Source organism: Podarcis melisellensis (genome assembly GCF_964234715.1).
Source record: "Podarcis melisellensis genome assembly, chromosome: 11".
Taxonomy (NCBI): Eukaryota; Metazoa; Chordata; class Lepidosauria; order Squamata; family Lacertidae; genus Podarcis; species Podarcis melisellensis.
In genome coordinates, this window is record NC_138543.1 from 44,302,328 (window position 1) to 44,320,241 (window position 17,914).

The 17,914-nt window shown below is 43.6% G+C and overlaps 1 protein-coding gene across 4 annotated transcripts in view; it reads right to left on the minus strand.

The window, feature by feature from the left end:
• GHR (growth hormone receptor) overlaps window positions 1-5,627 on the minus strand; it is a 104,613-nt gene extending 98,986 nt beyond the window's left edge. Inside the window, exon 1 of one of the 4 annotated variants that reach the window (XM_081929775.1) lies at window positions 5,317-5,627. The gene's annotated coding sequence lies outside the window, so the exon portion shown is untranslated. Of the gene's footprint in view, window positions 1-5,052; window positions 5,176-5,312 lie in introns of those variants that run through there. The other 3 variants (XM_081929774.1, XM_081929777.1, XM_081929778.1) reach the window with 3 other exon arrangements.
• Between the last annotated feature and the right edge of the window lie 12,287 nt (window positions 5,628-17,914).

Genomic DNA, 17,914 nt, shown 5'->3' on the forward strand with positions numbered 1-17,914 from the left:
GGTCAGGGATGATGGGAATTGTAGTCTCAAAACATCTGGAGGGCCGAGGTTGAGGAAGCCTGGTTTAATGCACATCTTGCAAGCTTTGTGTATAGGTTTTACATTATCTGAATTTTTAAAGGGCACCTGTAACAACATGAATAAGGTTTTAAAAATGGACTGCTAAGAATATAAGACCTTATGGACATGCATGAATAAGTATAAAATAATGGAACCAGGAGGGGGAGTGAAGGAGAGTCAATTAAGATGTAAATTCTTGATTGTGATGGGGTTTTTTTGTTATTATAAAATTAATAAATTGTATCTAAAAAAAGAAAGAAAGAGGTGAATGGTCCAATAGTGGGCCCAACGGTCAAGAAGGTGGTTTCTGCACATGGGATATAAATGCAGAAAATGAATAAATGAATAGATTTGGTGGAGTTTGTTTCTTTAATAATGAGGTTTAAAGAAACCCCTTTCTCCACATTTCTTTATGACATTGAGCACCAGGTGGTCAGGAGCTCTCTGGCTACATTGCCGCTCACAACTGTGGGTGTTTCATACTCCCTCCCAGGTTGAAAATGTGCTTTGTGTAGATCTCCTGGAGCAAAACGAAGCTTTGAAAGCCTAGTTGCAGCTACAAGGGATATGTTGTTTTACTCATTTCAGAGAGCCTCACATTTAGAAGAGACAAGGATGCTCAGAGCTAAGCAAGCCCGGAATTGGCACACATCACATTTTCAACACATCTTGGCAGTGGGGCAGCTTTTAAAATTTTAAGTTTCAACAGAAGATGCCTTCTTCTCTCTTCTTTCATGTACTAATTTACTCGAACTCTGTAAACAGAAGATTATGAAACCTGGCGTTCTGAACACGAACTGAGATCTTTGGGGAGCTTGTTACCATAGCTGTCAACGTTTCCCTTTTTTTAAGGGAAATTCCCTTATTCCGAATAGGATTCCTCGCAAGAAAAGGGAAAAGTTGACAGTTATATGCTTGTTACATGTGACAGGGAATCTGTGGCCATCTTGATATTGTTGCCTACAATTCCCACCATGCCTTATGTTCCCAATCTATGCCTGTGCTCTGCAGGCGAGGACCTCCTGCTGGTACCATCTTATCAGGAGGTTTCTTGTGCATAATGTAGGAATTGCCCCTTTACTATGGTGGAACCTATCCTTGAGATTTCCCTCCCCTTGAATACTAGGCGGGCGCCATCTTTTCAGCACCTACTGAAGAAGGCCTTCTGTCAACAAGCCTTTTAACCCAAAGTTTTCCCCAGTCATCGCAATTGTTTTATAGAAATTTTTATTGTTTCAGTGCTTGTTTGCCTCCTGTGGGATATAAATTTAGTAAATAAATAAATATTCGCTTTTTAAAAGGAGCATATCAAAGAAACATCCACTTCACCACTTATTAAAAGCCAGCCTGTTTCAGCGGGCCTTTGGCCAAAGGCTGTGCCCACGCCATAATTTTAAAGTGCATTCAAAGCACATTACTTCCCTCAAAGAATTCTGAACATTGCATTTTAACCCTCACGGAGTCAGAATTCCCAGCAACCTTTAGTAAACTACAGTGCCCAGAATTCTTTGAGAGGGAAATGTGTTTCAAATGTGCTTAAAAGGCCCAGTGTCTACACAGCCACACAGAGTGCTGTTCTGTTACCCCTGATGTGCAGTTAAATTTTTCTTGCTCTGCTTTTGTTTTCCTGCTCGGTCATTTACTTTTTATACACAGTGTACATCTTTCCTCCTTGATTGATTAATGAATAGGTAACATTTACCATATTTTTCGCTCTATAAGACGCACCAGACCATAAGATGCACCTAGTTTTTGGAGGAGGAAAACAAGAAGAAAAAAATTCTGAATCCCAGAAGCCAGAACAGCAAGAGGAATCTGGCTTCTGGGATAGCCTCTTGCTGTTCTGGCTTCTGGGATAGCCGTGCGAAGCCTCTTCAGGGCAGGGGGAGCCTTCATCCCGCTGCCCTGAGGAGGCTTTGCGTGGCTATCCCAGAAGCTAGAACAGTGAGAGGGAGTGCTGCGCAGTGATCCCTCTCGCTGTTCTGGCTTCTGGGATAGCTGTGCAGCCTGCATTCGCTCCATAAGATGCACACACATTTCCCCTTACTGTACTTTTTAGGAGGGAAGAAGTGCGTCTTATAGAGCGAAAAATACGGTAACTGCTTGTATACATATATTTTTCTACTTCTGGATTTTTTTATATTCTACGGTACATTTGTAATATGCAAGTCCTTTCTGGTGGGAGGGAAGCCGTCTAGAAATATATGTATAATTCTAAACAAAGCAAGGCATTTGGTAGATTAATACAGGTGCTTCTCCAATGTGCTGTCCTACATGCAGTGCAGCAGGTATCTCAAATGTATACACCTCCACTGACATTTTCAAATCAGATAGAAGCTGGTTTGCAGGAAAACTCATCGAACAGCAGTATTTCTCAAGGAACAACAGGATACATATGGATTGGCATTCCATTTTAGGGGGTGAAAGTTACCGTAATGTTTGCAAAATTATTCAGTGAGGGGGTCTTAAAAATATGTTTTTGGGTGTGAGGAATTCAAATCTGCTTCTATTTTTGTGACTGGACAACGTTTAGCTTGCTAAGTCTACACCTGATGAAGAAGCACGGAAGATCCTTTCGGAAAAACCAACACATTTTAATTTTACCGTCTGAAAATGTCATAATGCTAAATACTATAATGCTAAATAGTAAGCAGATAAATAAATAATATAGATACAGAACTGCAAGTACTTCAACAATAATTTTTAATGATTTCTATGAAATCGTACACAGGTTTTACCTACCAAGTAAAACTTTTTTTTTTATTTAACCAAAACGCCTTTTAAATTCCCAACTAATGTCACAACTTTTGAGCCCACCCACCCCCTCATTTTGGGAGGCTGAGAGCTGGAAAATTCAACACACCCTAATCTAACATGTGCTCTGCTTTGAACACCAGCAGTGGGAGTGCACTGGAGCCAGAGTAAACAGGAATGTGTGTATACAGATCAGAATGTTGGTGCACTCACAGAAAATCTTTTCGAATCCAGGTTCAGAAATCTGTGTAACTTAACCTTCCATTCCTTATCTCACCATAACTCTGCGCGAAGGTTCCCTTCGTGATTATTCACTACACAATTACACACTGCACAAGGGGGAAAGCCTGTTGCCCCCCCCCGTCCCCCATCCTGAAACCCCTTTTGTTATTCACACAGCCCCCTGTGCTGGGGATGGAATGTCTGCAGAGGGCAGGAGTGGGGGCTGAAAAGGCTGACTTAAGAGGCTTGATCTTCCATTTTATATAAACCATCTTGAGTAGAGGGGGGAAATCCGCCTTCAGTGGTCTAAAAAGACTTCATGGGCACGATTCTACCAAAGGTAGGAACTTCAAAAACCCCACTGTTGTTGATGGACCACAAACCTATGTGTATTCGTGTGGAAGTAGTTACCACCACATTCAGTCGAACTGCGTTCAATGTGCATAATTGTGTTCTTAATCATATGCTTAGTTCTCTCCATCCCATTGAAATCTACTAGACAACAGAACAATCGCATTTGCATTTCTTCAGAAACAAATCCCACTTGTGCTCAATGGCATTAACTCCTAGGTAAGTGTGCACAGGCTTGCAGGCTCAGCGGTGCTGAACTTTAGCCGGATTGTGACCTCCCGGCTTTATTTGCGCGAAAGCAGACAAGAGTAATTATTGTAATTGTGGGTAAAGTGCAACTGCATATCAATTACCTATCAATGCAATCTGTAAGCCCGTCAATGAAACTTAATTTGAGTTTACCTGGGGAATCTTTAATAGCGCTGAGTAAATGAATACCCTTAACGACACAATGCCTGGATAGAAAGACTGTAATTAAGCAGGCAGCTATACCATTCTAGCTAACATCAGTATTCAACATTTTATTGGTGCCGACAGGGGACATTAAAGCTGTGATTCTATGCACTTTTACTTAGCCTCACTGAACACAGTGGAGCAGATAGCTCAGCCTCTTACAGCATGAGACTCTTCATCTCAACGTCGTGGGTTTGAGTCCCATGCTGCGCAAAAGAGTCCTGTATTGCAGGGGCTTAGACTAGATGGCCTTCTGTGTTCCTCCCAACTCTATGATATCTAAGGAAACATGGATTGGGTTGAGCTGCAAGGATATTTGCTCCTTGGGTGTTATTCTGCAACGGTGCTGTTCTGCTAGGCTGGGCATTCTGTGTTCTTATGGAGAGCTGGGACAACACAAGAGTGTGTTGAATTTGGGGGAGATCAGAGTGGCCAAGAATTCATATAAAGTTGGCGGAGGGACGCCAGTTTCATATCAGGTGCAATAAATCCCGCCCCATCCAGAACAACAGGTGAAGTGAGCTAGTTTGTCAAAAACTGGTCTAAAAGTGAAAAAGCCCTCGTTAGCCATGCAACTAAGCATCCTCATCGAAATCTACCTTTGTTGCAATAGCTCTTCTGGCTTACAACAGCAAGCAACACCCCGAACCCTAAACAAGCAAGCAGACAAAAGTAGAAGTCAGGAGAAAAACCAAACATCCACCACGAAGAGACTTGTGGCACTTTAAGGACTACTACCGCATTTATGACGGTATAAACTTCCGTGGGCTATCAAAGAGTCCTGAGACAAGCTGTAGTCCACAAAGGATTCCGCCGTCAGAAATGTGTTACGTCTTAAGAGGTGCCACGAGACCTTTGTTGTTCCTGTTGCAACAGACGTGACACGGCTTTCGGGGGGGGTGTTCCACCAGAAAGAAACCTCTATTTCCACCTAACAAGCGGCATCCACCTCGCTTCAAGCTGTCAAAGCTGGGAGGAAAAGGACGCCTCTTTCTTTCAGAAGGAGGGGGCGCTTGCTACAATTCTCAACTACTGAGAACAACCGCCCCCTCAAAAAACAACAACCCGTGCCTCTCCCTACAGAAGCTGGCCTTGCACACACACACTCCCAACTTCCCATTGCCCGAGGAAGCGAATCCTGCCCAACAGTTCCTTCGCTCTCCCCAACTTCCTCGAAGTTTGCAATCAACAGGCGTTCGTTTGCACGTTCACCTGGGACAAGGCGAAGTCGCTGCGCACTCAAGAAACTTTGCCTTCCAGCGAGCGAGCGCGATTGGAAACGCAGGGATCGTCGGAGGCGGAGAGCGCAGAGGAAAAGAGTCTCTCCAACCTCCAAGCCTCCACGACGGAGATCAGATTACCACTTGCCTCCCGTGGGGGCTGAGGGAGGACGGGGAAAGTCGACCCCCTACGGGGGAAGACGCGAAGGAAACCCCGGAATAAGAATGCGCCCCTCGTGCGCCCTCCTTTACCTGCCTTGCCAACGAGGCGCAGAAGTCCAGCGCGCTCCCTTGTCTTCGTGGACGCTGCGCTCTCGCCAGGGCAGACAAACAGCTACGCCCCTGGCTGCGCGTACCCCGACCCAGGCTGCCGGGATCTCACTTGTCGCCCCCAAGGCACCCTCCTCTTCTTCCGCAGCCGCCGCCGCCTCTCCTTCTTCCCATGGCCGTAGCCGCCGTTGCTGTTGGAGAGTTGGAAAGCGTCGGAGAGAGTTGTGCCTGGAGGGAGAGGCGGGCTTTATGTCCGCCGAGGGGAGCGGCTTCTTTTAAGAAGGGATCTGCTCGGCACTTTCTGCTCCGGGCGGAGGGGCGAAGCGGGGGGGGGCTGCGAGGCAGGGAGGAGGCAAGCGCTGGCAAGCTCGTGTTGCTGCCCAGCCCGGGAGGAGGTGCGCCTTAGCGCGCGTCTCTTTTTTGCCTGGATCCCGCCCCCCCCGTCCAAAATAATTTCTCCCCCCCTTTTTTTTCTTTTTTCGGGGCTCCACCTAGAGAGAGAACTTCGCGACTGCAGGGCTTGTATTTTCCCATTCCGAACCGAGGAAGGTGGACATTCAAGTTTATTTTACAGTTTCGTTTTGTTTTTTAAGAGGGGTGGGAAAGGGGGGCGATATATATACTCGATGCCGTAGAATTGAAGAGTTGGAAGGGATGCCGAGAGTGAACTAGTCCAACCCCCTGCAATGCCCTTGTGGGGCAGAATGAAAGCAGGACCTGCCCATCTCCGTTTCTTTACATTTCATTTGGGCCACCGATATAGCACTATTTATGTATTGCGTTGTATTCCGCAAGGAGCTCGAGGTGGTATGCATAGCTTCCCCCCTCCGCATTGAATCCCCACAGCAACCCTGTGAGATAGGCACATACATACAAAGCTGCCTCCTACAGAGTCAGGATGCTGGCCCATCTAGGGCAGACTTGTCCACACTAACTGGCAGCGGCTGCCCAGGATTTCAGGCAGGGACTCTCTTCCAGCCCTACCTGAGGGTTCCCGGGATCAAATCTGGTACCTTCTGCATGCACAGAAAATGCTCTGCCACTGAGCTATGTCCCTTTCCGTAGGTTCCTCCCCACTTATGAACCAGTGACCTTTGCATGTGAAGCAAGCATGGGAAACCACTACAATGCAGAAACTGTGCAGGTTAGGCTAAGAGGTAGCGACCAGCCGAGTCACCGACAGTCATCGAGTGAGCTTCATGGCCAAGTGAGGATTTGAACCCGGGTCCCCCAGGTCCTGGGACGTGGGTGGCGCTGTGGGTTAAACCAGCAGTTCGAAAGCATGGTCCCTTTAACTTTACCCCCAGGTCCTGCACCATAACCATTCACCATTGCTCTGATTGCTAGGTATAAAGATCAGGGAGGGGGAAACCTGTGGCCCTCCAGGACATTTCTGTACTCATGTCATTCTTGGCTTTTGTTAGTTTTGGAAAACACAGGTGTCTAGTCTGACTTCAGTACTGCGGGAACCAGTTATTCCTCAGAAGCACCTTTACCTGTGGCCAGCTTCACTGCTACCACATCCTCAGTGCCAAGAGTTGTAAGAAATACAGTCCTTTCGTTGTATTCATTTTGCACCAACAGCTTTACAAAAGAGGGGAGATCTCTGCACCAAAGAGCGGCTTGCAATCTATACCGAGGCACGGGGAAAATAGCAGGGGAAGGAGAGGCAGGACTAAACAGAGAAGCAGTGTGGGGTTAACTGGCGCAGTCTGTCATTAGCTCTGGCTCCACCTACTGTTGGCCTCCCTGCCTTCCATCCCAAAGAACACCAGGCACCACCACAAGTAGTCGTAAATGAGGTTATTAAATTATACAAATGGACATAGGGCTATGTACCAGGGAGAGTGTTCTTGCACTCAGATTCTGCTTTGGGACTAAGTAAAGATAGCAAGGGACGTGGGTGGTGCTGTGGGTTAAACCACAGAGCCTAGGACTTGCCAATCAGAAGGTCGGCAGTTCGAATCCCCGTGACGGGGTGAGCTCCCTTTGCTCGGTCCCTGCTCCTGCCAACCTAGCAGTTCGAAAGCATGTCAAAGTTCAAGTAGATAAATAGGTACCACTCCGGCGGGAAGGTAAACGGCGTTTCCGTGCGCTGCTCTGGTTCACCAGAAGCGGCTTAGTCATGTTGGCCACATGACCCGGAAGCTGTACGCCGGCTCCCTTGGCCAATAAAGCGAGATGAGCGCCACAACCCCAGAGTCGGTCACAACTGGACCTAATGGTTAGGGGTCCCTTTACCTTTACCTTTAAAGATAGAAAACTGACTCTCTGATAGCAGGTCCTTATGCAGCCATCCAGGCACAACAGCTGGCTTAGGAAAACCCAGATGTTTGCTCTTCCACTCCTCTCACAATGCATTTAATAATGCAGCTAAATAAAATACGTTGCATCCCAGAGCAAGCAACCTGCGGCCTGTAAAAGTTGTTGGGACTCTTAGCAGCCTCAGCCAGCATAGTCAATGGTTAGGGATAATGGAAGCTGTAGTCCCAACAACACCTGCTGGGCCGCAGCTTCTCCATCCCTTGTGTACTGCACATGAGCAACCCTTTTAAAAACAGTGTTAGAAAAAAAAGTAATCTGCTGTGAGGTTTCCAAAGGGTTAATTCACCCAATAAAGCTTTGCAGTAAAATTCTCTTATCCATTGCAAGGTGAAGATAGAAAAACAGAAACATTCCTTCGTCTCAGTTCTGCCGCACATTGATTAGGGACCGAAATGCCCTTGGAATTATCTTGCTTTGGCACTCTCTAGATTCACATATAATATGCACATCCTGACCACATTTTGACTAGTAGTACGTGCTGGAGGATGTACATTACGCATGTAAAACGGTGTTTTGTTTTTAAAGGAAGGAAGAAAAACATGGTTATTGTGGGAATGTACAGAAACTGTTAAGAGGTATGAGGTGTCTGAAAAAAGTGTCCTTCAAAACTGGAACACTGTAGATTAAAAAGAAAGAAAGAAAAAGACAGACAAAGCAAGTACTTTAAAAAAGCGTATTCCTGAGAGCCACCACATTATTTTGCAATGGTCAGGGACAGAGAAGCGAAAACAGTGCTTACAAGGACATAATTTTCTTTCAGTGTCATTAATACAGAAGGAATACCAGCCCCAGCTTTGCTTGTTGCAATCCTGCATGGATTAAAATAATCATTTCGAGGGGCGTGCTTTAGAATATTCTCTCTCTCTCTTTAATATATAGTTTTATTGATTTTCCTTCACAAAAGAGAGAAAAGGATACAAAAATGAAATCCCAATTCGCCCCCCACTTTCCACTCCAGGACAGATCAACCTAGTTAAGTTTGCTAAAGTCTAGTTTGTGATTTCAGTAGTTGCCATTCTTCAGGATTATCAGTAAACTATTTTATAAAAGGATGCCAAATTTCAACAAAATTGTCTACATCATTTCTTTTATTCAATGCATGTAATCTCTCTGTTAATTTTTCTGAGACAGGAATAGGCCATACATTCTGTGTCCGATAAGAGATACACCAATGTACAGTGGTACCTCGGGTTCCATATGCTTCAGGTTACATACGCTTCAGGTTACAGACTCCGCTAACCCAGAAATAGTACCTCGGGTTAAGAACTTTGCTTCAGGATGAGAACAGAAATCGTGCCGCGGCAGCAGGAGGCCCCATTAGCTAAAGTGGTGCTTCAGGTTAAGAACAGTTTCAGGTTAAGAATGGACCTCCGGAACGAATTAAGTACTTAACCCGAGGTACCTCTGTATTTCCTTTTCCTTTTTTAAAACTTTTATATTTTAGTAATTCCTTTGCTTTTAGCAGTAGCACTCCTACTAGAGGCACAAAATTGGAAAGGATTGGAACATCTATGCAATATGAGAACCAAACCAAACCCATCCTTCAAAATTCACACTTGCAGTGTCGTTCTCCAACCAACAATGTTTACAAAAATGCATATATTCTAGGAAATGTGCCTAAAATGAATGTAGGATACTAAAATGAGTTATCATAAGAAAAAATGGTTACAAAAATGTGTACATTAATCAAAAGTGCATCTAAAAATGTGTTTATCCACACAAAAATGCTGAAGAATATTGATGAGGATTTTTTTTTATGCAAATGGCTGCAGAAATCTGGAGAGCTGAATCTAACACTGGAAGAATGAGAAGTATTGGGAAATTTTAAATGTTTGACGTTTTATTATGCTTTTATATGTGCTGGAAGCCACCCAGAGTGGCTGGGGAAACCCAGCCAGATGGGCAGGGTATGAATGATACATTTTAAAAATCATTACTATGAAACAGAGAGAAAATAAATTGACTAGCCACCCAATCCTTCATTGGTTAACTCAGCAGCAAGTCCCACTAAAACTCTCTTCCAGCATTCAAAATATTGCATGAGGGCTGAATAGAGGATGCAGTGTGACATTCTCACCCCCTACCCCTGATAGTCTCTATGGGTGCTGCCCTGTGGCATTTATTCAGACATCTCCAGGGAGATTCTAACCATGCTGCCCCTTCAGTCAGTAAACCTTATTGCACTGCGTTCCAAATTCTAACATTGCTCAACTGAAATCCCCTTCAGCGCACTGCCCAGTGTGCAAAGGTCAGGAAAGTAGCCAGAGCTCACAGGGGCAATGGGATGAGCTTCACTTTAAGCCTTTTCTTCTGAACACACAAAGACAGCTTCAGTTTAGTGAGATTCACTTCTAAATAACTTTGCATAGGATAGCAGCCATAGTTCTGTGTCTGCGAAGTTCAAATTTATCCCAGTGGCCATTGCTCCGGGAAACTTATAGAAACTTTGGCCTAGGTGGGCTTAGGACCAGTTGTTCCTCCCAGAAGAGAGTCCATCTGTAGCCATTCAACCTACTCATTTATCTATGTTGTGTAAAGCCTCTGTCGCTGATTGGCTGAGTTGTTGTGACATCATGGAATATATGAGTAACCTGAGCGCTCAGACAACAAATTCATGAGAATATTTGTATTCCAACTTCTTTGAGGGAAGAGGAGTGGTCAGTATATCTTGGATTAAAGTCAATTAATCTGTTTAAAACACTTTTATTCAATGAAGAATGTGCACCTGATTGATTAAAGGAGAAACTGACTGTTTCCTGCCATCTAGGTAAAACGGATCCTACAATACATAGTGTATGCATCATCTTTTAAAAGATAGCATTGTTCTTCTAATACAAGAACCTCAGCAGATGTAGTTTTTCCCCATTATCACACTTACATGTTAGCTAAAGCATATTTTGTGGGAGGGGGGCACTGCCCATAAAGGGAATCAGTTGTATGTTTTTATTACACATGGGTAATCTACATGCAGTTCTTAAAAATATTGCTCAGAACTGGGTTCCTCCTCTGTAAATCTTGAAAGAGCCCTGTGATGGTTTTGTGAATGAAGGAAGAAGTTTCTGCTTCTCTAGCTGAGTGCTTATTAAGTTTCTCAGCTTGCTGTTTCTAACAACTTACATTTTAGTTTCTGGAGAAGCAATTTACGAGTTCATGCCATGTCTGAGGTTCTAAAGCAGGTGTGGGATGTAATCCACTGGGAGCAGTCAAGTACAACATTCCTTGTTTTGCTAGAGTGGACATGCAAGGGAATGTTTGGTCCAGGCAGTCAAAACTTCCTGTTCTTCCTGGCCTGGAGCATCCTTCCTTGCATGTGATTAGCAGGTGGGTGTGACCTTTCCAGACCTGGTAAAAGGCCAAGTCACGCTGCTACCTTCCTCTTTTTGACCTTCCTGTTTGTCCTTGCCTGCTTCCTGCATCACCTGGACTGGACTGCTGGCTGCCACAAGCAGTTCCCCAGGTAATCTCCCATATGGGGTAAACCTGTTTGTACATGTTTGTAACTTTAAGCCTAAAGCCTGCCTTGAGGGATCGATCACACTGTGCTCTGCCTGATAGCAAGTAAAACTACTTTTTGTTACTTATGAATAAGACTCTTGTGTCTTTATTCTTTTAGAAGGGATTCCAAAGGGGTCTGACCAGGAATATTAGAACATACCTCAATCTGGACTAGCCAGATTGAATTGCTTATTGTTTTAAGAAGCTCACACGAGTTTGCAAGCAGCTTTCTGCTGCGTAAGAAGGGAAATGCACTCTGATAAGTGAAGAAACTTGCTAGCGCAAGTTAGGAAGGATATTAATAAACAATATATCCTCTCCTGCCACCCTCAACATTCCCATAGCAGGCCCAGTGGAATGTTGTCTTTCTTGCAATTTGGGAATTGAGCAATACTACCGAGAATATGTAAAGCCAGCTAGCTAGCTGGCAGGACGTTTAATCTAATAATTTATTGTTGCATGTCAGTGCCAATTTAATTATAAAGGTTCTGAAGTGGCTTACAGCAGAGATGGGGAACCCGTTCCATTCCTATCTGGGAAACATTTGGGGGACCAATGCCGGTGATGGTTGAGGCCAGAGACAAAAGTGGGCCTATCAACAAATGTAAATATTGTCTTTGTAATATTAAAAGGATCGCCAAAGAATTGATGCTTTTGAATTATGGTGCGGGAGGAGACTCTTGTGAGTCCCATGGACTGCAAGAAGAACAAACCTATCCATTCTGAAGGAAATCAGCCCTGAGTGCTCACTGGAAGGACAGATCCTGAAGCTGAGACTCCAATACTTTGGCCACCTCATGAGAAGAGAAGACTCCCTGGAAAAGACTCTGATGTTGGGAAAGATGGAGGGCACAAGGAGAAGGGGACGACCGAGGACAAGATGGTTGGACAGTGTTCTCGAAGCTACCAGCATGAGTTTGACCAAACTGCAGGGGGCAGTGGAAGACAGAAGTGCCTGGCGTGCTCTGGTCCATGGGGTCACAAAGAGTCGGACACGACTAAACGACTAAACAACAACAACAAAATATTAAGAGAGTTCAGGGACACATTCTACCCAGGCAGCAGCACTCGAGGAATGCTGGTGTGGGATATGCCCTTGGAGCGTGGTTAATGAGGGCTGTGGCCCGAGGAGAGTGTATCTGAGCATATGCAGTGTGGCCTTTCCATTTTAAACGCTGACTGTGAAAGCAAGTGATGGTGGGACCGAAATGAATATAGAAGGTCTTTTCACAAGATCACTGAGGATGTGGCAGCTGTAGCAAGAGCACTCAAAACGTCTGCATGAGTTGGCTCCCAGCCTGCGACTAGTTTGATTATGTGCAGGATGCGTGTGTCGGAGGGGGGTGAGTGGGCAAAGGGACATTTGCAGCAGAATGTCAACAATTCACTGCACATCCTGCTCTCAGCGCTCCTTCTGCAAATGCCAGCCTCCCAGGCGGCATAGCAGTACCTGAAAAACATAAGCGGAGGCAGGTGAATTCACAAGCAAATTGGGTGGTTGTGGAGGGAACACCATGAAAACATTCAAGTAGGAAGCTGTTGTCTGAGTGAAAAGAATCGCTCTTTGTTACACAGGCTTCACCAATCTCCTCTCCTGTGTGCTGTGGCTCTCTCAGTCAATAAAGGTGGCTTTCTTCCTGCTGGGCAAGTCTTATCTTTCTAATTTATTACCGGAAGGCCCTATTTAATACCCTAGCAACAGTCAATGGCTGCTAGGAGTCTCCCCCACCCCTTGTCAGGGACCCAGCAGGAGACACCCAAGGCAAGATATTTCCCTCCCTCCCAAATAATTTTTTTTTTTGTCATTTTAACAGTTGCAATAAAAAAGCATTGGTAGCAAAAATATGTCCAGTAGGATAATCTCGTAAAGCATTCAGACAACACTTATCTGATAATATACTCCATTGTAAAGTATTATATCTTCGGCATAAACCTTCCTGTGTGGAGGGTGGACGAAGGGTATTTTCCTTTTCATTTATCAAAGAGAAAGAAAGGGAATCCATTTCACCCAAATTATCCTTCTCTGAGGTACCTTTGGTTACCTTCTTATGGCAGGTGAGGTGTTCTGAAAGCGCAATATCCCTCATATATTGTTTATCGAGATTTCAACTGGGACTACAGTAGTATTTCCCCATTGCTGGGTGATTGCTGAGCAAGCCGCCATTAGCAGAAAACATCAGAAATGTCTATACAACATGATGACCATGTACATACTCAATAACCAATCTCAACTAAAGATTTCATTTTGTACTTGTTATGGTTTGAAGGAATTCTCTAAAGATTGTTTATTGCGTATGTGCATGGTCATCGTGTTGCCTAGACATTGCTGACATTCTCTTTGCAACACAGGGGTTTGTTTTGTTACTATTAGCAGAAAACAAACTAGGTTCTTAGATTTAAGATTAACATTTAAGGTTAGGTCTAGTGATAACAGTGCCAGGGCTCAATTGGGCATAATATTCCATAATATTGGTGATTGGATGGAAGATCTTATCCCAGACTGAATAGACTATTTTACAGCCCTACCAAGCTTGAAAAAAGGAGTCCATCCCTCTACAGCCTTTCCAACATGCCGGGGAAATAGATGTGTTTATTTTTGCAAAGTGGTTTATAAATTCTTAAGCAAATAAATCCATGGTTCCCAACGTCGGGCACAGGTTACGAACGGTTTCCAGTTACGAAGGGACCTCCAGAATGGATTCCGTTCGTAACCAGAGGTACTACTGTAATAAGAATTATATGTCACAAGGCGGTGGGACATCAGGATTTTAGAGATGCTTAGGTGGGGCATGGCCAAAAAAAGGTTGGGATCCACTGAAATAAATAAATTATCTTTGCAAATTTTGAATGGCATTTTTAAAAGATCTGGATTAGTAGCTGCAGTGTTGTACTCTATCTTTATTGATAGTTGATAATGTCTTTGTATTGAGGAGCAGGGCACAAAATGAGCATAAAAACAAGCAAGGATTCTTTAGCTAAAACAGAGTAAGTGTGAGGACAATACTGTACTACTTTCATAGCCTCAATTAGGGGAATCAAAATGATAGAAGAAGAAGAATAGTTTGGATTTGATATCCCGCCTTTCACTCCCCTTCAGGAGTCTCAAAGCGGCTAACATTCTCCTTTCCCTTCCTCCCCCACAACAAACACTCTGTGAGGTGAGTGGGGCTGAGAGACTTCAGAGAAGTGTGACTAGCCCAAGGTCACCCAGCAGCTGCATGTGGAGGAGCGGAGACGCGAACCCGGTTCCCCAGATTACAAGACTACTGCTCTTAAAGACTATACCACACTGGCTCTCTACCCAAATGTGGTATCAGTAGATGAGGTTGCCTGTGACTAGACTGTACCACTTAAGACTATAGAGCATGGGTGGGCAAACTAAGGCCTTCTAAATCTGGCTCGCGTACGGTCCGGGAATCAGCATGTTTTTACTTGAGTAGAATGTGTCCTTTTATTTAAAATGCATCTCTGGGTTATTTGTGGAGCATAGGAATTCGTTCATTCCCCCCCCCCCAAAAAAAATAGTCCGGCCCCCCACAAGGTCTGAGGGACAGTGGACCGGCCCCCTGCTGAAAAAGTTTGCTGACACCTGCTATAGAGGGTGTGATGCTGCTCCTTACCCAAAAATGCTACACAGATACATTCCTAAGAGAATAGAGAACCTGTCAAAGAGAGGACTGGGCTAAAACTCTTCTCCCCGGACATGATAAGGTGACATTGTAATCAGTGTTGTGTAACCCACCCACAATGCTGTCTGCTTCTTTTCATATTGTTGCTGCTTTCAGAGACAAAATTGCTAATCCATTTCAAGGTCGCATACAACTGGTAGGTCTTCTAGTTACTCTTTAGAAGTTAAAGAACGCAAGTAAATATTGAAAAAGGACTTTTGGATCAAAATCGTGCCACCCTGCCACACTTGCCTTTGTGTGGAAAAAGCAGCCTTAAATGGAGAGGTTGCCTCGGAGCAGAATGACCTGATTGCAAAACTCATTTTAAAGTCTGGCAGCAGTTTGCGAAGTCAACAAATAGATATCAAACAAACTGCTGCTATTTTGCAGGTGGGATTCAAGCAGATGCGGCAAATTTGGGGTGTGCAATTAAAGTAGATTTGTTGCTCCTATACATCAAGCCCACTTTTAAAAAACCCTGTGCTTTTTGCAGCAAGGAAAGTGTTGGGGAAATGGACAGGAAAAGGATTACAGTTGCTGGATGTGATGTCATATAGCCGCCCAGCAAACCCCGGAATGAATGGTGAATAAGCAGTGGCAAAGCCATAACTCCCCCTGCCCCACTTGCAAATATGTGCAAACACATCAGGATGAATGCGCAGCAGACAGGTCATCTGGAGGGGACGGTAATTGGGTTTCAGACACAGGCAACAAATATTCAGAGAAAGTTCAGTGAATATTCTCCCAACCAGACACAACAGCAAAAGAGATTTTAGGAAACATTTTAGGAGCAAATGTTTCAACCATAATTTGGGTTGTATAAGATCCTGAATTAGCCCGTGTGGAATTTGTTCAACGTTTCCCCCTTTTGTTTTAAAATCAATTTGCCCCATGTTGTGGGAATCCGCTGTTTCATAAAAGTAGACCCTTAAGATTCATGGAATTAGTTTCCTGTTTCTTTGGATCCTGTCCTATGAACTACAAAAACTGCAAGCACTTATTGAGTAGTATCTGTTGTCATGGTGGCTGCATACCGTGGTTGGCAAAAAAAGGCTTTGATTCATCAGTGAGAGCTTTAGCTGAGTTTTCTCTGTGACAGGTTTTCTGTGCTTTAGTAAAGCATGTATAAGTGTTTCGGCTAGAAGCCTCTGAGCCAAGATGGGTGAGCTAGAGTGCTTGGTTATAGAAGACAGCATAGCTATTTGTTGCATCCATACAGCAGTTTATTCTGTTTCCCTAACTGTTAATTTCTGTATTATATCTGAGTTTTCACATAAGGTGAAAGCCAGTCGTGGAAACATAGCAGAATCTAGTGGGCATCTAGCACTCATTTCCATGAAATTGGTTCCAGGAACAATCCATTTGCAACCCCATTAATCCAGAAAATTGCAGGAATAAAGTGACAAAATTTGGTGTGTGTCAAGGGCATGTTGAGTTTTTCAACTTTCAAATTCCCAAAGTGAGGGGTGCTCCAAAGTTGTAACATGACTTGCAAATTCAAGATATGTTTTTGTTAAATTAATTTTATTTAGTTTTGCTTGATAAGTAAAATGTGTGTAAAATTGAATAGAAATCATTAAAAATTATTGCCATGTACTTGCAGTTTTTATTATTATTATTAAGCATTGCCTGACATTTTCAGAGGGTAAAATTAAAATTATTTCATTTACTGAAAGCGGTTTATGTGCTTCTTCATCAACCGTAAACATCCAAGCTAAATGTTGTACAGCCACAAAAATAATAACAGATTTGAATTCCTCACACCCAAAAACATATTTTTAAGACCCCTCACTGAAGAAATTTGCAAAAATTAAGTTTCACCCATTTAAAATGACAGCATACCATTTTGGGGGCAGCATACCATTTTTTCCTGTTGTTTTCATGGATGAATCATGGGGGAACAGAAACATGTATGCATGTAAACAGTGGGAGGTAATGATGTGTCCAATGATGTTCATTGTGTCACACTAGTGTGAATGAAATTAAGCATGACCTGCTGGTAAATTGGCCATAAAGCTACAGTTTCATGGTGCAACAGGTACTGCAGTGTGAAATATAATGTTCAAAAATGGCAAAAGTACTAGCATCAAAAACAGGAAAATCAATGCTTAAGATGCTAGATAGATGCTGGGGAAGATTCTGATTTTATTGTTGTTACACAGGGAGCTATTTCTAATCTATATGTTGCAGCTATCCTGGAGTCAATGAAGTTCAGGTCTTTGTTTGCTGTAAGTCTTCCCATAGGAAGGTTTCTGGAAATGATTTTTATATGTTTATTTTATTTCCCCGCCCCCTGCCTCCAAGCTAAAGTATTGATTGTATTCTTGGACCACATATACTACCAGGATGACGTTATACTGCTGTTCTCTTGGAACAGCAGAGCCTAGAGGCCATTTTATGATGGATGAGGAAAAGCATGAAAAATGGATGATGAAAAGGCGACACAAAACTGAATGAGACTGCAAGCGCTTTAGGGGAGAAGATTTTAATTCCAAATCTAGGTACACCCCATAAAGTCAAAACCTCCTCCTACATTTCTATTAGTATTTTTCTGTTAGAGACCAAGGGGAAAAAATATAAAGGACCAAATGTGACAATCTAACAGGAAGAATGAGCCAGCACCTACTGCTTTTCCATACGTATGTTTCAAACGCAGAAGACAGTGCTCTTTGTTCTGACCCAAGAGCTATCCCAGATTGACATTCCGCTTCTGATGCACTTGAAACAGCTAATTAAAGAAGAAATCCTCATACTGTTTCGTCTTCTGTCCAAATCCCTAACAGGTGTTTCATCAAGAGGAGGAGCCTGTAGTTTTGCTCCAAAGTTCGTACTGGGGGAAATTCACTAGCAACTCTAAAAGGTATCAGCGACTTTCGGCAGATGCAACTGATGGACTACATGGAGCTAGCAGAAATGACTGGCAGAATCCGAGACCTGGGAGAGGAATCAGTGGAAGAGGATTGGAAGAAATTTAAGGACTACCTACAAAAACACTGTAAACTATATGAGTGCTAAGAAGGATGAGAGATTTGAAATTAACAGGGCACCATAAAGTTTGGTGAAAAGACTATGAGAATGAGTGAACTATATGAGAAA